At 38.7% G+C, this 17,838-nt stretch overlaps 1 protein-coding gene across 50 annotated transcripts in view; it reads right to left on the bottom strand.

The window, feature by feature from the left end:
* The window catches only part of LOC135293390 (collagen alpha-1(I) chain-like), a 406,941-nt gene that overhangs the window by 281,219 nt on the left and 107,884 nt on the right, over nucleotides 1–17,838 (bottom strand). The window lies entirely within an intron of this gene.

Genomic DNA, 17,838 nt, shown 5'->3' with positions numbered 1-17,838 from the left:
GATTTGGTTTGAATTGCCAGCAGGTCTGTAACTCCTGAAACAATGCGTTCAACTGCTACAACTTGAGCAAAAGGGAGAACTTGAGCAAAAGGGAGACAAAGAAAAGACCAATACTAAATGGTGTTCATTCTCTGTCTGATAGAGAGTTCCAGATATAGATGACTGAAAAAGGGCTACTGAGTTGCTCTGCCTTTCTTCCTTTAGAAAACATCCGATTGGTTGGTTGCTGCTACATTGTGCTAAGCAACACAAGAAGCCCTCTTCTGTCATACCAGTGCTAATATCTTCTCTGTTATCTCTAAGGTGCAGGAAATACTATAAGCCATATGTTAAAAGTCAGATAATCTTTATGTTGGAGGTAGAAAACTACTTTCTTAAGGTAGAAAATTCTGCATCAAAGTCACAGCTCCTAATTGACTGCTCTACACATTGGCTTCATGTAGCTGGGGCAAAACAGGAACTTTTAGGCTCCTGACACCATCAATACACTGTCCAAACAAGTGCATCTTCTAATGCAGCTGGGCTACGTCAGCTCATCTTCTACATCCCTATCAGTTATTCCTAACCAACTTTCTTATCATAACTACTTCTTCATATCACTTCTGTTTGTTGCAACATTATGGCCTACAGGCAAACAACTGAAATGTTTTAGCTCATAATTTCATGCATTTCTAATTTATTGTCTCACTTTAAATCTCCATTAAAATTAAAATAGGAGAAGGGGAGAAAAAAGCCCTTTGCATGCTTATTCACCAAGCAGCTTTCTAAGGTTCTTAGAGGTCTAATTATGATATGAAAACATGATTTCCAACTTTGCAGATGATACTAAATTGGAAGAGAATAAAAACAAATGAGGAATAATTAGGTAGTGCAGCCAGATATAAAAGAATTTAGATCATTTTATATTTCAGGAATAATAGATGGCAAATGCAGGGCTCTGCAAATAAATTGAGAATAATTAGCCTCACAGTGTGGCATAAAAAGTGGAATCCTGTTTAGAAAGACAAGAGGCAACAATACAGTGAGATAAATTCAGAACTTTGCAAAATTCATGTCTAAGATTCCCTTATGTGAATGGCTAGAAGTCTCAGTGGTACTCCCCTAGAAATGAGATAGAACTCAGTGTCAGCAAGAAAAACACCACTCGGCCTCTGGGAAAGGAAGGGCTACATGGTATAGTCTGAGAAGAAGTTTCTTCCACAGCAATTACACAGGACTGTATCAGCTAAATAATGGACCACAGGCTGTATTCAGTCTGAAGGGTGTCTCTGCCCAAACCAGTATCTTTCTCTGGGGGCAAAAAGAATGGGGAGAATACACCAAGGAAATGTTTTGCTTCTTTGCTTGAGTGCTCCTGCAGAAGAGCCTGACTCTGCGGCAGAAATGCACCACTTGTTTGGAAAGAGCTCTAGGCGGATCAGGAACAGTCATTTTTTATTTCCTTACATTACGTTATGTTCTTTAATGTATTCAGGCCTGAAGTTAGAAAAAGGTTTCCAACAGTTGAGCTGGGAGGTTCCAGGAGAGCTGTCAGTGGGAACAATGGTGGGAAGATACCTTGCTGGTTTTAAAATGTTGCTTTATGAACCATGACAGATTAAATGCTGAGATAGCTGGGATGGCAAGGGACATCACCCTAAGAGATCACCATGGTTTCCTACGCTGCTGCTTTCCGCTCTATATACTGCTGCCTACTTCTCTTGACTGAAACACAACCTGTCAAAAACGCACTCCCTCTTCTGCATATATCAGCACATTAATTTTCAGCTATGTGATATGGGATGTTCTTCTGTATCAACCCAAGGAAAAAAAAAGAGCCTTTTTTTTCTTTTTTGAAGAGATGAAAATTTGTTCAGGAAACTGGTTTTGTTTTTTTTGTTTTTTTTATTGAGCTGTCTCTTCATTTTGAAGATGGGTGAAGATGGAAAATGGACAAATGCATGGGGGAATTAAGATCACTGCTGGTGAGTCAGTACTGCAAGGGATTACTGACTACAGAACATTTTCACTGAAAACAGAATTAAATAGACCTCTCTAGAATAATGATGTCTAAAATCCATCATTACTTCATGGAATTTGAAAAGTATTAGGTTGATCTGTTTGCCTATCAAGAGAGGCCTTTTTGGGGGTGAAAATTTACCTTCCTAGGTCTTCTTATAGTAAACTTTGAGCTTTTTTAATGATAGCAAAATAGTGACAAAAGCTTCATTTTAGGACATTTATACATTTCTTTCTAGCCATGTTTTCCACAGAATAGGTCTGAGTTATTAGCCATCTTTCAAAGCATTCCATTGTGAAAGGCCATCGAAATCTTCCTGATGCAATGAAGTTTATTTCAGCATTTCAGCACTAAATGCCTGCATAATTTATGGCAGAGTGCACATAATTTCTGTGTATGGCTATACTAACACAGGCTCTTTTCACATTTGAAATTCAATTCTTCCAGCTCACTAATTGATTCATTTTCATAAATACTCTAAAATTTATAATAAGAATGATGCTTTGCAGTAAGATATTGTTTTGGCCAGTACCCAAATTAACTATGAATATTTACTTTCAACAAAAGCCAGGGGGACCAACAGCAAATAAAGAAAACATAGTGATTTATAATTTCTTTTTACAATCCTTTTGTTATATGAGATTCAGCAAAATTTCATGTCCTATAAACCATCCCCTTAAAATATAGTTATTACATTACTCAGTATCATTTTTCTGTTCTCTGTCTCCTGCCCATTCCTTCCAGGAGCCCTCTCTCTGCTGGGATCCCTCTAATTCTGTCTTGGGATGTGAGACAGTACACAAGCTTCCAATAAGAGCTTTGAAAGCCACTATGTCCATGATCCATCACCAGAAGAGTTGAAGGATACTTTCAGGGAAAGCGGAAAATAGTTTGATTCCAGAAAGAAAAACAAATCATTCCCAAAATCCTTGAACATATATCCTGAAGTCACCTGGGTTTCAAGAGCAAGGACCCAGTTTAAAACATACAAGCTCAGACCAAAGCAGTGTTCTCAGGAAGGGCTGATGTGGGTTGCAGTTCAGTTCCCACAAGTCCCATTAGGCCAAGTTGTGCAGCTGCAGCATGAAAGATGGGATTAGCATAAAGAATGCAAAGTGATTTGTTAGTCCAGTGCAACTCTTGTGTGGTCAGGGTTGGACAGAAGCACCTGCACTCATGATGGACACTTCTACCAACTCCAGACTTTTGGGAGCATAGCCCAGCCTTGTCACATCACCCTTCTTCAGCAGCTCTCCCTCCTGCCTGGCCATTAGTCTGTGGAACTGACACCTGGCATTTGGGGGAACAGGCAGGATGGGCCTCAGGTACCTTCAGGATCAAAGATATTCATTTATAAATAATATCAGTTTTAGATTAGAGTGATTTTAAGTGTGTGAAAGGTAACTTAAAAGCTGTGACTATCATTGAGCTCTCTATGTCCCAGAGCTCTGTAACAGAGGTCAGGGACAAGCACACCTTCCCCCGAAACCCATCAGCTTCCCCTTCTTCTTAGCTCTGTGCTATTGCCTTGAGCTGTTTTAGCACCAGATGGGGCAGGAAGAGGCAGCAGAACCAGATCTGCCCTCCAAAAGGATTCTGCAGTCTTCCACAGCCACAAGGAGAGCCTACCACAGAAAATCTACCTTCAAATCCACCAGCTGTGCTATGAGTCCTTGCTCTGTCTCCCTGCCACTAGGAATCACAGTGCTGGAAGTTGCCACCACCCACCAGGAAGCCAACAGGCTGTGAACTTGCACTGCAACAGGCAGGCAGCTCCTGGGGGGCTGTGCCCATGGCCACTGCACCACTGAACATTGGGATGGTGGCAGCAGCCAGAGGCCAAAAGCCCAGAGCCCAGGGCTGGCACCAGGAACCCACAGCCTTGGCTGCCATCACGCTGCCTCCCCAGCAAATCCCAGCTGCGCCCTCCTCTGCACCCTGGCTGTGTTCTTGCCCTTCTTTTTCTGCAGAAGATATACACAGTTTGAGCTTTTTTTCCTTTTTTTTTTTTTGTCTTCAGGAAGTTTTATTGGCCCAGGAATTAATCACAACACTTAATTAAATTTTGTTAGTGATATATACATAAGTCTTTAATTTATTTGTTGTTGAGAAAAGCAACTCTGTATAAATAAAAATAAAAACTATCAAAAAGTTAAAAACAGCCTGACTTGCTCTGCAGAATTTTCAATCCTCCAGGATTCAGCAAAAATAGAATGAATTACATCTTCAAAAAGCATTAAGCCAAGTACTTCATCAAAGGTTAAAGTGCAGAAATATGAAATAACTGAAAAGTTGGTTCACTGGACGGCAAATTGGCCAAGAAGAGGAAGTGAATTTGAAAAAGAAAAGAATTTATAAGAGGTTTTGATAGCGATCAGCAGATCTTCAGCCTCTCAATATTGTATTAACAATGGCATCAAAAATTTCTCCTGTCAGTTCCTAATAGTAAATTCTGGTTAACAATAAGGAAAGAACAATACAATCAGAAACAGGAAAATGTAAAATATTCATGCACTGCAGTACTCATAAATAACAACACATGAGAGGGGGAAACAGTCAAGAAAGGGATCTCTATCTAATGGAAAATTGTTGCAGAATTACAAGGAAAACTATTTTATTCCAGAAAAAATGTTTGCACCCAGTTCAACCAGAAGTGCAGCTCCTGTAAATAAGACAAGCTAAATCTCATTAGAACTAGACTCAGCTTTCAGGAAAGCTGAGAAAGTCTTAGGTGTATATATACATATATGTGTGTGTGAATATATATATATATATATATATATATATATATGCATGTGTATCTCTGTGTGTCTGTATAATTAGCAAAATATAATCTAGATTAAACCGAATTCAATACTTTGTTAAAGTCTGAAAGCATTTGAATGGGCACACATTTACACAGTACAATTTTTATCTTATCTGCAGTGTCCTATTTGTCAGCCTTACAGAGTCTGTGGTTTGTCTCAAACCACATTCCCATGTATTTTCCACTCTTGCTAGTTTTGTAATCACCACAGGTGCTCTGTTTTATCAGCATGAGGTCCACCATGAGTCTGGGATAAACAGACAAGTCATTGCCACCAAATGCCCTGCATCACCAGAGATGCATCAGGGCAGATTGTATGAGTAGAAAGTTAACCAGGCATCACAATTTTTAGCTCAAGTTTAAAAACAGGGATTTTTCTTCCAAAATTCTTCATTTTTTTCTTCAAGCCCTATAGTTTCTTGCACAATACACAGTGGTGTTATAGCAGAAAAAACTCACACCTTCCTCTAATCAAAGGCTTAGGCTGGCCTTGCAGTTGTTGATCTCTGCCAATGCTCTAGTGAATTAAATTAAAATGAAGCATAAGATTTCAAAGACTTTCTCACTTCTTTAAGAATGAAAAAGGAAACAAACAAAAGAAACCTTGTAATTTAAATTTTTACATAGTATTGCTTTGTACGTCCCTTTGAAATATTCCCTGTGGGACTGCATCTCTAACTAAACATTCTTTGCAATTTTATTGTTCAAAATTCCTGAGGTAATATTGTGAATGACCATGTAAATGTAATAAATTTCCTTCATCCTTTCACAGGATGCTGGTTGTTTCCTTGTTAGATGCTAATGCTATTTAAAGGAATATCTGAAATTCTTTTTGTAATTCTGAATTTCAAAATTTAGGGAAAAAACATGTTAAAGAACAGTCTTTTTCAGGTGTGTATCTTTCCCATGCTCTGATCTTGGAAAAATTTGGCAAGGAATTCAGACAAACACTGAGTCAGGAAGCAGGAACTGACTTGAGATTTTATGTTGGTATTGAGCCAGTGGACTCAGAGAAATTATGGACTGCTAAAATTTCAACGTGACCAGTGAGGACATGACAAAAGGATTTTGAGAACCTCACAGAGATGTCTAATGATATTAGGATAAGGATAATATTAAACAGGGGAAAATATCTATACTTCCTCAGAAGAAAAATGCCATCCTATGCTCCTGATTGGTAAAATAGGCAAATGGCACCATTGAATCAACAAGTACTGTAGTGGGTGGATTTCTGCACAGAATCTGATGGATTTCTCCATTTTGAAAGGAATCTAAGCAAAAAGTCATAACATTACATCCTGAGAATTGGTTTTAATAGTGCAGGTTGCAAAGAGGCAGTTTTGTTTTCAAAAGACTGTCTTATTCCTCATTTTCCAGTTAAGTCATAGTTATTCTATCCCATGAAATATGATTCATGTTAGAACAATGGCAAATTTTTTTAAATTTATGATACAGCATCTGAATTAAATGTTTAAGCATGGAAACAAAAAAGGATGACAGAAATGTAAAGATACCAACTGTTTAAGAATATATATAGTGAAATAATAACCATAAAAATATCTGCATAATAAATGTTCAAAATTAAAAGTTTTTACTTGATCTTGATTCTGAAAATTGTGTTTATCTGAGTAAACATAATTATCTTTGAAGACCAGACTCTCCTTTAGCATGTATTATTTTTCTGTCAATCAGCAATTTCCATAGCTATGCAATTGCAGTGTGGTCAGAGTTCTCTGGATACTTCATTACCAAAGGCTTCCACTTGTCCCAATGCCATTCTGTTTTTCAAAACCATGCACTCTGGAAATTACTAGCTTTCACAACCCAAGATATTAATGAGAAAAAATCAGGTGGAAAAGAACGTGTTCCCAGATCTCTTCACCAAAGGGCACCAGCACAGGAAATAACAGAGAGAGAAAGCAAAAGCTGAAGATTAATATTCTTGTTTCAGCCTGACACATTCATTTTCCAGGCATCAGTCTAAGAACATTCATGCTAAAATCAGTGGGAAATAGCCTATAAAAATTAAGTGATTTCATCTTTATAGACAGTGTTTTGTAAGAATGAACTTTAGCAGAATCTTTGATAATTCAATGCCTTAGACTCATGGAATGAGAGTTTTCAATTTGCCTAGCTATGGAAAATCCCCAAACAAACTTATTGAAAACAAAAGCTACTATGCATCTTCTGGTTCAGAGCTTACCACAAAGGACTATTCTTTCAAGGGCACTTTTCTTAATCTTTTCTCAAAGGTAGGTTCACACCTTTCCAGTGAAGGGCTTATAATTTTTCCTTTATTAGATTCATAGTCATCTGCATTCATTGCATTGACTGATTTCTGACTTCCTAGTATTACAAGCTTTATTTTGGCCAGAACTAGATTCCTGCTTTCCACTGGAAGTTATGAATCTTTCAGTAAAAGCAAGACTTACATAAAAGTGAAGATGTCAATTTCAAGTGGGTACGTAAAACTGAAAAGACAGAAAACTATGAAGACAAACATAAGGCAATACATCACTAGGAGCATCAGTTTCTTTTTGATGTGTCAAAATATATCCCATAGTGTCATGAAACAAAATTTAAAAAGTAGTTTCAATGGGCCAGGCCTTGAATTACTATGAATGGAAATCACAATCATCTAACTGCACTAAATGGATCCCCTTTTTATTCCATTTTTAGACCTTCCAAATACTGCAATTTTTAATTATGTCTCAAAAAAATCATTGGTTTTTGTCCAGCTACACATTACTTTCTCTAATTATCATCACATATCTCCTTCCATGTTAATTTCTTTTTCACTGAGGAGATCACTAATAATCCAAATGGAAATTTGGTGCAATCACTTTTCAACTGCTTTCCATCACAGAAAAATAACAGAAAGTTGAATCAAGTCTTTAATGCATCTATGTAAACTATGAAAATAAAATACACCAAAGATTGAACATAATGAGCAGAAAAAACCCATGAAAGTTACTTCCAATACACTTGAGGCACATGGTTAACCACAAAGTCTGGAGGCACCAACCCAGAAAAGACTACAGCTTTGGGCAGAATCTCTCTCTTTCCAAATGCTGGCATATATATACAATACATATATATCCAGTGACCATTTCAATGTTGAATCTACTTGATATAGCACGACAGATAAAATTAACCTATGATGCTAGGCAAAAAAAAAATCAGTGCATGCTGATCTGAACACAGACTTTCTGAACACCAGATTTGTTTTCATTATGATAGGAACAAAAGGAAAAGCTGAATTTTATTTGTAAGGAAAATAACTGGATAAATTAATACATTCCATTTCAAATTAAGTATTTTTGTCCTGATTTTGATTTAATGTTATGCTCAAACTATAGGTTGAAAAATAAGAAGTATTTTGAAATAAGAAAACACAGAAATTTATTATGGATAAGACTGAAAATTAAATTTTCATAATTTATCCTTAATTAGATTTTATGGAAAGTGAAGCCTCACAAAAAATTTTACTATTTATAAATAAAAATTATTTTTCCAATGGGAAACTTGTATTTTGGAAACCTCTTCAGTTTCTACTTTTAAAACTGAGAAAATAATGTACCCATATTATCAGTCCATAGTACAACATTTAAATGGCCGTGAATTTTAACAGAACCAAATCAAGCCAAAATCCACTTAGGTGAAAACCAACTTGTTTGAGCTGACAGACAGTTAGAAGTGTAGATACTAGAGACAAGCCAGAAATTGAGTGCAAATTATGAGTCCTGCACACTGTATACACTGATCACCAGTAAGCAGATAACATTACAGAATGAAGAGCATTAAATGTCCAGGGCAGCAGACACAGAAAAGGAAGGCACTTAAGAAATCATTGGGAAGTGGAAGCACTGAAGAAACATTCACACAAATACGCTACAATGTAAACAAAAATGATGCTCTTAGAGGCTATTGCAGAAATACATTATGGGAAGGAAAAAGTCAGAGTATGCACCAAGACTTTAAGTGTAATCACTACAAACCAGGCAAAATAGGAAAAAAACCAACCAAGGTATTTTATATCTTGCAGACAAGTCTTTATTCAGAAATCAGTTTGGGGAACTAAAATGCTGCAGAGTCCCTAATTACACTCAGTTTTGTATCAAGCAGCAAAAAATGGAAAAAAAAAAACATTTTCAGCAAGAGATTAAAACAAGCAATGGCTCAAATCATGAAGACCATGCACTTAGCTTTTATTCGTATGTGAAAAATTAGCTCAAACACTAAGAAGAGATCTAAAAAATATGAGCCATGAAGCTGATTAATCTCAAAATTAGAATATTTATAATGTGCTGAATTATGTGCATTTAGCCACCCAACATTAAAAATTACAATCCAGTAAAATGAACGAAATGGTTGTACTTCAGACTGTCATAAAATGTTGCCTGGAGAAGTCATAGCTGAAACACAGTAAGTGGTTTAGTAAAGGTGATCTTGATAAAGGTGATCACAGGTGAGGAAGCCAAAGAGAATGGACTGAGGGTTTTGCAGGAGCAGAGGGGCGAAAGGAGGGTCACTCCAAAGGATTTGCTACAAGCAAATTTTTCTTTTGCAGCTGTGGGACAAACCCAAACCCTGACAGCCTCACTGGTTTAGAGGTTGGATAGAAAACATGCTTTTTGCCTACTGGGTAGTAGGATGCCTCCTTTTCTCTAGGAGCCAAAAAATGCTAAGGTGAAAGAAAAAATTTTCCCAAGCCAAGTTCCAGCAAAAGAAAATATAACTGGAGGCACTCAGCCCCAGGGACCTGGAGTTCTCAAGCAAAGAAAAACTCTTACCTCAGGTTTTAATTTTTATTTGATTTATATCAGAAAGAATATTTAATAGCTCCCCTGTTCACCTACGTGCTCTGTAATGCTCACACATACAGAGTATGAAGATTATAAGACAGACTAATGCCTCTCTCCACTGAAATTACTGTAATAGCAAAGCCATTTTGCAAATGACAGTGTAAGTATCAGCTCAGATAATTCTGGAAAATTAATGCCTCAAATGAAATGCTGCCTCAGAGCTGAGGGAATACATTTTATTCTTTGGTCTTTCTACTCTTACTTTATATATATATATTGTTTACTACTCTGGAGTATAGTTTCTTTTTTTTTTTTTTTTTTTTTCACCCCACTCTTCAGCATGAAGCCAGTGCAGTCATTTAGCAAGCTTTAAAACCAAAAAGGATCTCAGAATCAGCTGACATGAATGCTGAGTGCTACTAAACAGAGAAAGGTGAACAGCTTGCAGGATGAGGTGAGATCAGAGGCATGCACTCAGACTCCCTTAACCTGGAAAAGGGGATGGGAAAGCCACACACAACTCCAGGCAGCAATTCACTAATCTTATATGCCCTAAAATTGCTCTGCAGAGGTGCTGCTCTCACTCCACACTGATAAATGGAGGCCAAATTATTAGCATGGACTAAAGCACCTGATTTCTGAAGCCTTAGAATATATTAAAGAGATCCTGCACTAAAAACTATCTGACTCTTCAGGACAATGACAAGGAAGAAAAGCTACAGGACATTACCAGAAGAACAGTAAGGGTGGAATAACAAGGTGACTGAAACAGTAATGCAAGTTTGCTGGTTGTTTGCTTCTCAATTTGTTGACATATTTCTATTTTTGAGACCTAGAGAACTACCTCATTCTATTTATGCTACTAGTAACTTGGTATTTGCTACTACTAATAATAATTTTTTCTTAAGCTGAGTTTGTATATGCCTCTCATTCTATCAGATTGTACAACTATCAAACAAAAATGGCAAATTCTTTCCTTGGCCAGATTGTTGGAGGTTCTTAGCCCACAGCACACTAAACACAGGCTTTATCCATTATGTAGAAAATATCCATAATACATTAAGCACACTCCAAGAATCCTCTAAGAGGGTTGAATATAAAACAAAATCAAGTATGGAGCCTAAATAGCTCAAAGATGCTCTGAACTGCAGCACATTTGGATCTGTGTCATACAACGAAGATAAAGAAAATTTATTCTTTCTCAAGATACTATTTACTATACCCATTTCTTCAATTACATTAATTTTAATTTATTATCTGTTTTCTGAGCCACTTGATGTTTTCAGTGCTTCAGGGATGTGGTATCTGCTTTTGAGACTTTATGTTTGAGTTATCATAGGGTTTTAACTGCCATAATTGTGGCAATTCATTTATTGTGTTGTCTTTCTACTGAATTCAGGCTCCAAGTCAATCTCATAAATGGATGAAATTAACTCTGTCACTGAATTTATCTGGTTGCAGGACATCAAAAACTACTTTGCAGAAACTTATTCCCAATCTGCAAAAACTATCATGATAATGGACCACTCAATGGATAAGAAATTTGCTGAATGATGACACTCAAAGAGTTGTGTGAATGGCTGGATGTTCAAGGGGAGACCAGTGACAAGTGGTGTCCTTCAAGAGACAGTATTGGGATCAGCACCAACATCTTCATCAGTAACATGGACGGTGGGGTTGAATGTGACCTCAGCAAGCCTGCCAACAATCCCAAGCTGTGTGGTGGTCAAGATGCTGTAGGGAAGGGATGCCATCCAGAGGGACTTTACAGGCTTTAAAGATGGGCCCATGTGAACCTCTGCAGAGCAATGAAGTTCAGCAAGGCCAAGTGCAAGGTCATGCACCTGGGTCAGGACAATCCCAAGCACAAACACAGGCTGGGAAGAGAATGGCTTGAGAACAGCCTGGGGGAGAAGGACTTGAGGGTGTTGGTGGGTGAGAAGCTGCATGTGAGGCGTCAACGTGCACTCACAGCCCAGAAGGTCAACAGTGTCCTGGGCTACATCCAAAGCCCCGTGGGCAGCAGGGCCAGAGAAGGGGCTCTGCTCCTCTGCTCCACTCTGGTGAGACCCACCTGGTGTATCCAGCTCTAGAGGCCCCAACATCAGAAGGATGTGGAGCTGTTGGAGAAAGTCCAGAGGAGGGCCAAGAAGATGATCAGAAGACAGGCTGAGGGAGCTGGGGTTGTTCAGCCTAGAGAAGAAAAGGCTCCAGTGGCACTTTCCTAAAGGGAGGGCTATCTAGAGGGGCTACAAGAGAGCCAGAGAGGGACTTTTCACAGGCACAGGTAGGGATAGGACAAGGGGGAGTGGTTTTAAACTGAAAGAGAGCAGGTCCAGGTTAGACATTAGGAAACAAATCTTCAGCATCAGGGTGCTAAGACACTGGCACAGGTTGCCCAGAGAAGTTGTGGATGCCCCATCCCTGAAAGTGTCCAAGGCTAGGCTGGATGGGGCCCTGAGCAACCTGGCCTAGTGGAAAGTGCCCAGCGCAGGGGGTTGGAACCAATTTTTGAGTCTATGATTTGAAGATTTCAGGATTCCATTCAGGGCTTGTCAATTATTAGTCCAAAGTTAGAGCTGGGAAAGATTTTGCTAGTTTTGGAATTCATGTCTGTCACTTTCTTCTGACTGGATTGTTTGATAGGAAACATACAACATTATAGTCAAAGTGAAAAGGAAAAATTAAAAGCAAATTGAAAAAAGGAAATATAAAATAAACAAAGGAAAAAAGAAAATATAGAAGATAATCATGAGCTATTTTGTTGCTAAAACTACTGGAAAGCACATACTACTGCATCTTACCACTCAGACAATAATTTTCAGTTTTTTCTTCTCTCCCTCTTTCTTACAGTTTTTCTTGCATGCAATTACACTATTGCTTTAATTAGGATCAAAAGTGAATCTTCTCTCTCCACTTAGGTTCAGAGAGGTCTCAGAGCAAGTGAATTAGTTTTCTAGTAGGGTTACTCAGTGGTCAGTAATAATGAAGCCTCGTACACTTAACACTTTCTTGATAACCCAAGCATAACAGAGGTCATGGTTTGTTAGATAATGGGATGTGCAGGACTGAAAATACTGGGAGACATTAAATGCAAGATGTTCTTGACAAAATGGAGAAACGGTCTCGAAAAATGCAATCCACTAAGTGTAAATTCTAGCTCTAGATTAGTGTACACAAATACAACATGGGAAACAACTGACCATGGCAGCAGCCATGCTGGAAAGATCTGGAGGAGGCAAACAGAAAATGACTCAGCACTGATCTACTGCTGTGGAAATTAATGCTCCTTATTCTAGGAGCTTATACTCCTTATACAAACAGGAGTTTAATCTCTAAGTGGTACAAAATAATCCTCTTTCCTACTTTCTTCACCAGCCCCGGAGTCTCAGTCTCAGCAGATCTGATGTGTCAGGTGTTGCGTATCCTTTCAAGAAGGATGCAGGCAATCAAAAGAGGACACAAAGGGGAATGCTGAATAAAGTGAAAGAGATTTGATCTCTGGAAAAAAAAATTCAAATTTGGAATTGTTTTCTTTGGGGAAGAGAGCTTGCAAGGCACAAAAGAAAATATGTTCTTTGTGAATCACAAGAAATATGAAAAGTCTAGATTGTAGCAAAGAGCTTTGAGAAGTTTTTTTTATATTGGTTAAACCAATAGAATAATTTTTTCTGGAAGCTGTGAAAACTCGATCAGCATGGTTTTAAGCACTGCTTGATTGAAACTGTCAGAAATGTCACAGGTAGAGGGATCTTGGCTTGAAGCAAGAACCCCTAGTCCAGATGGCAGACACAGCTCAACTGAATAGCCTGCAGTCTGCCTGTTACACTTCGTATTTTTGCTCTGCAGATGACAAAAAAATATACTGGGATTTAATACTTTGCAAATTCCACAAGAAGATAAACATAGGCTTGGCTGGTCCAAAACTTGCACAAGGCATCACACCTACTGTGTATGCACAGTCAGTGTTAGATGGGAGAGAGACTCCCTATACAGCACATGTGACTGTCAGACAGCCCCGGCAGCGCTGCTGCTCACGCTGCATCACACACTGCACGTGGGGGTGCTAATGAGGGCAGCAATGTCCTGCTGAACTCTGTCCTTCATTCCATTACCCCCAGTGCTCCCCCATCTGACTTCCATGTTGTTTTTGAGGGATGGTCAATTAGATCATTGCTCTCTTCTTCCTTCTCATTGTTTCACCTGAACCCCTTCTCTACTTCACCTTTCGAGGGTTTTTTCTGTCCCATGCATCTCCTCCTTTTCTTCTACTTGTAGCAGTTTTTCAGAGCCATGTCTCCTTTTGTTTCAACATGGTTTGCATCCATTTAGAATATGAAAATGTCCTATGAGCTTCTCTTCAGCTTTTGCAGCTGGGATTTCTGCCCTTAAGGCCTTGCCTCTCCCTTTAAGTGCCAAACATGGAAGGGGTTCACAATCAACACGGAGATGACAACAGCTCAGACTATCTCACCAAAACAATCCTGCACCACCTCAGCCAGCCCACTTAGTTTTCTGTTGTCAGATTCCTGTAGGTTATGAGCAGACATTTCCAACAGAAATGATGGGGATAACCCAAAAGCATATCAAACCTGCTAAAACTAAATACTGTTGGAAGATGTGCGACTGGGTACTTTGACTCCCAGTGGCTTATGAAAAAGCAATCCTTAAATATTATTTTATTTGAAAGGCACCAGTTAATTCTGTATAATGCACACTATTAGCAATTGATACACTTGCTTTGTTCAGGGAAATTTGAAAAATAAAACAGATTTCTGTTTCCATCAAAACACTTCAAGCTGGATTTAATAGTGCTGAAATGCTAATTGTGAATTGTATTTCACATCATACACTGCAGACTAATTTAAAAAGAGGAAAACATTATGGTAAATACCACAATGCATTCACTATGAGTCATCTAAGCATATGATGAACTGGAACAATACCAGCAGCACAACACAAAGCAGCTGAATTAAAGCTAGAGGGAGTACAATACTTTTTGATCAGGCCTAGTATATACTAAGCATATATACAGCTGCACACACACCATTAGGTTTCTGGCAAAGAAAAACAATATGAAGATTTTTTTTCTCTCTCCCTCTTCTTTCCCCAGTACAACACTTCCAAACATATTTGCATTAAGTCTAAGAAGCAAAATAAGTAGTCTTGCTTGTATGAAGAACAGGCAGCCTCAGCATCTGTTCCCCATGCTCCTCTGTGATGCTGACCATGCTTATATTACACAGATTCTTGCTTTTAGAATCCTAATGAGAACTTTCAAGAATTCAATTACTATTAAATTAGCTTTACTGAATGTTATCAGAATGCTTCTGAGGGTTTTGTGTTATCCTATCAGCACAGGAAGGAAGGAATACCACATTGTCAATCCAATTATTTTTGTGTACTTTTTACAAGAAGGGGAAGGGTCAAGCATATGATTTCTCAAGGGAAAAAGAAGAAGGAGCTGGCATCTCTGGGAATTCAGTATCAGTTCCTTGGAACTTAAAGAAAGCTTCTTTTGTCAAAGCCTCTCAATCCTCTCAGTAACCACCAGCTTTTAGTAGTCACTGTAGCATTTCCAGAGACACTGGCTCCCTCTGAAACAGCTATCAAGCAGTCAGGATCCTCATTATCCACAACACAGTGCTGGAATTCAAAAGACATTAGTTTATTCTCTGCCTCATAAAACTTCTCTGAGGTGAAAGAAGCTCTGAAAAAGCTCAAATGGCTTCCTCCAGCTGGGCTCTGAAGCCCTCTTAAAAGCCCTATGACTGTGACTGTATGATTCTGAGATACCTGGTGTGCAGGTGTGATTGCTCCCAGGGATAGCTCTGCTTTCAGAAGAAAGGTCAGAACACTGGTCCCTAGCCCTTCCATCCAATAACTATTTATGTTTTCCCCAGTACCTTGAAGCACTGTCCAAAGCAATATTACAGAGGGTAGTATATTTCAGTTATAGTTCCCTAGTAACATTATGTGAATGTTAGATATTTGTAAATAGGCATTACGTGGACACATTACATTTCTCTCAGCTTTCCTCCTTCACATCCCTGGGTACTCATATTTTTCTCTAAAATATGCACTAGAAAGCTCTTTGGTACTTTACTCCTTTGATTTTCATTCTGGTAGTTGTGTTTCCACAACTTTTTTCTGAGGATCAAGCATTAACAGGCCTCCATTGGTTCAAAATTGCATTCTGTTTCTGAGATGTGCAACAACCCTGTTAAGAACTGAGCCAGAAACTAGAGTAGGGATTTGATATAGAAATCCTCAGCTGTCCCACTGTGCCCATCATTCATCAATAGCTCACTCAACTCCCCTACTATTAGAAATAGAGGATGCCAGCAGGGATCAAAGGAACAAGGAACTCTGAGTGCATATTAACTGAATTAAATTGTCAATGTATTAAACTTCCATGAATTCACAGGTTGATTTTAGCTTGTGTAGAAACTAAACTTCTACCAGGTGATACAAAAGTACCCACATACAAATACATACTTAAAAAAGAGGGAATCAATAGTCTCAATTCATTGCAAATTTAAAAGAATCAAATACAATTAAAACCTGCTTAGCTTAGCAGTAACACAGAAGAATGTAATTACTTCTCTCAGTGCTTAGATTACCTTCTCTGATAAAACCTTTTCTTCAGGAAAACTTTAGCTGTTCAGAGAGCATAAAGAACAGTAAATAAATATGTGGCAATAGTAATTTAGTTATTCATATTACTGGGAAAATGGTTGTATTTATCCCTTCAGCATACACAGTGCCATAAGATTGCCTTTTCTAATTTATCGAACTAAGCCAAGAAACAATTACCATCCAAAAATGCAAAATCCCCAGGTACACATACACTCATCTAACTCGTGTTGTGCCTGCACTCTGGAACATCCCTGTGCCATGCAGCCACAGGGGACCTCAGGGACACTGTAAGGTGGCAAAACACAGCACTGTGCTCATGGAACAGAAGCATGGCACATTCCATGCAGGACGCAGCATCCAGGGGGTGCAACATTCTCCCAGCATCAGTCCCTTCTGAGCCAGGCAGGCAGCAGTCCTGGGCGGAGGGAGGCAGATGTGCTCCCTTCTCCCACCCCTCAGAGCCAAGGCAGGATGTATCCTGATCATTTGCACTCCAAGGCAGATATTTCCGTGAGCCACCAGCTGTCACAGCACCAGGAGCTTCTGCTGATGGAGGGCAACACTCAGCAAAGGGGTGTCAGCCCCAGGCAGCTCCCAGAGGAGGGCAGAGTTTTCCCTTCAATGCATCAGCAGCCTTTGTAATGCCAGAAGAGTAACCCACTTCAGCTGAACCACAGCAGAGAAGTCTCCCCACTGCCAGTAAATTGGAGAATTAGATAAGACACCATGTTTTTAAAGCTGTGCAAAACCAGGACACTTTCCCAGCTATTTTCCTTCATGCTTCTTGTACATTCATTTTTATATGAGGTTTTAGACTAAACTTGGAAGGCTTTTACAAAGTCAGACCTATGGCTTCTTCCTGTGTTTATTTTTACCCAGCTGAGCTTCTGCTGAATTCAATTTTAACCCAGTAAACTTGATTAAGGAGAGCTTTGGGGGGACCTTGGTATATCTGAGAGCAGGGGCTTCCAGCTTTCCCTCTGCTACTCCAGGATAACTGGCAGCAGCACCACAAGCTACTTTACCTCTTGTCACCTCACAGTAATAATCAATACAAACTAAAAAAGCAAACAGTGCAGCTATTATTTGAGAAAGAAACTGCAAAGACACCCATGGTCTATGGTCTGTGGAGATGACTCATTCCACAGCACAATCTAATTCCAAAACAATTACAGCAAAATCAAAATCCTCACACAAAGGAGAGACAAAACACAAAGTCTGGACCTCTGCTGAGCACATGACTCTATAAAGCTGACATGACTGCAGAGATTGTACTGCCTTCTAACCATAAAGCACAACTGTCCATTTTCTTTAAACTCTTCCATGGAGAATTAAATGGTAAAGAAAACAAGACTACAGGGCAGTATGGTTCAAATGTGAGTGCTTGTGCACCAAATTTGCTACTGCAGTTTAATTCAAAAAGAGAATTAGCATTCTTTTCCTCCACTGTAATTTAAAATAAATTACCCACTGACCAAAACCAATAGATTATCATATTAATTGGTAACTTTTATGTTCATTATATTGTAAGAGAAAACCACAATTTCTCTAAATATGTTCATTACTCAGATAATTATCCAAAACAATTA

Source organism: Passer domesticus, chromosome 2 (genome assembly GCF_036417665.1).
Source record: "Passer domesticus isolate bPasDom1 chromosome 2, bPasDom1.hap1, whole genome shotgun sequence".
Classification (NCBI taxonomy): Eukaryota; Metazoa; Chordata; class Aves; order Passeriformes; family Passeridae; genus Passer; species Passer domesticus.
Note: the sequence above shows the minus strand (reverse complement) of the source record. Positions and strands in the feature narration are given on the sequence as shown.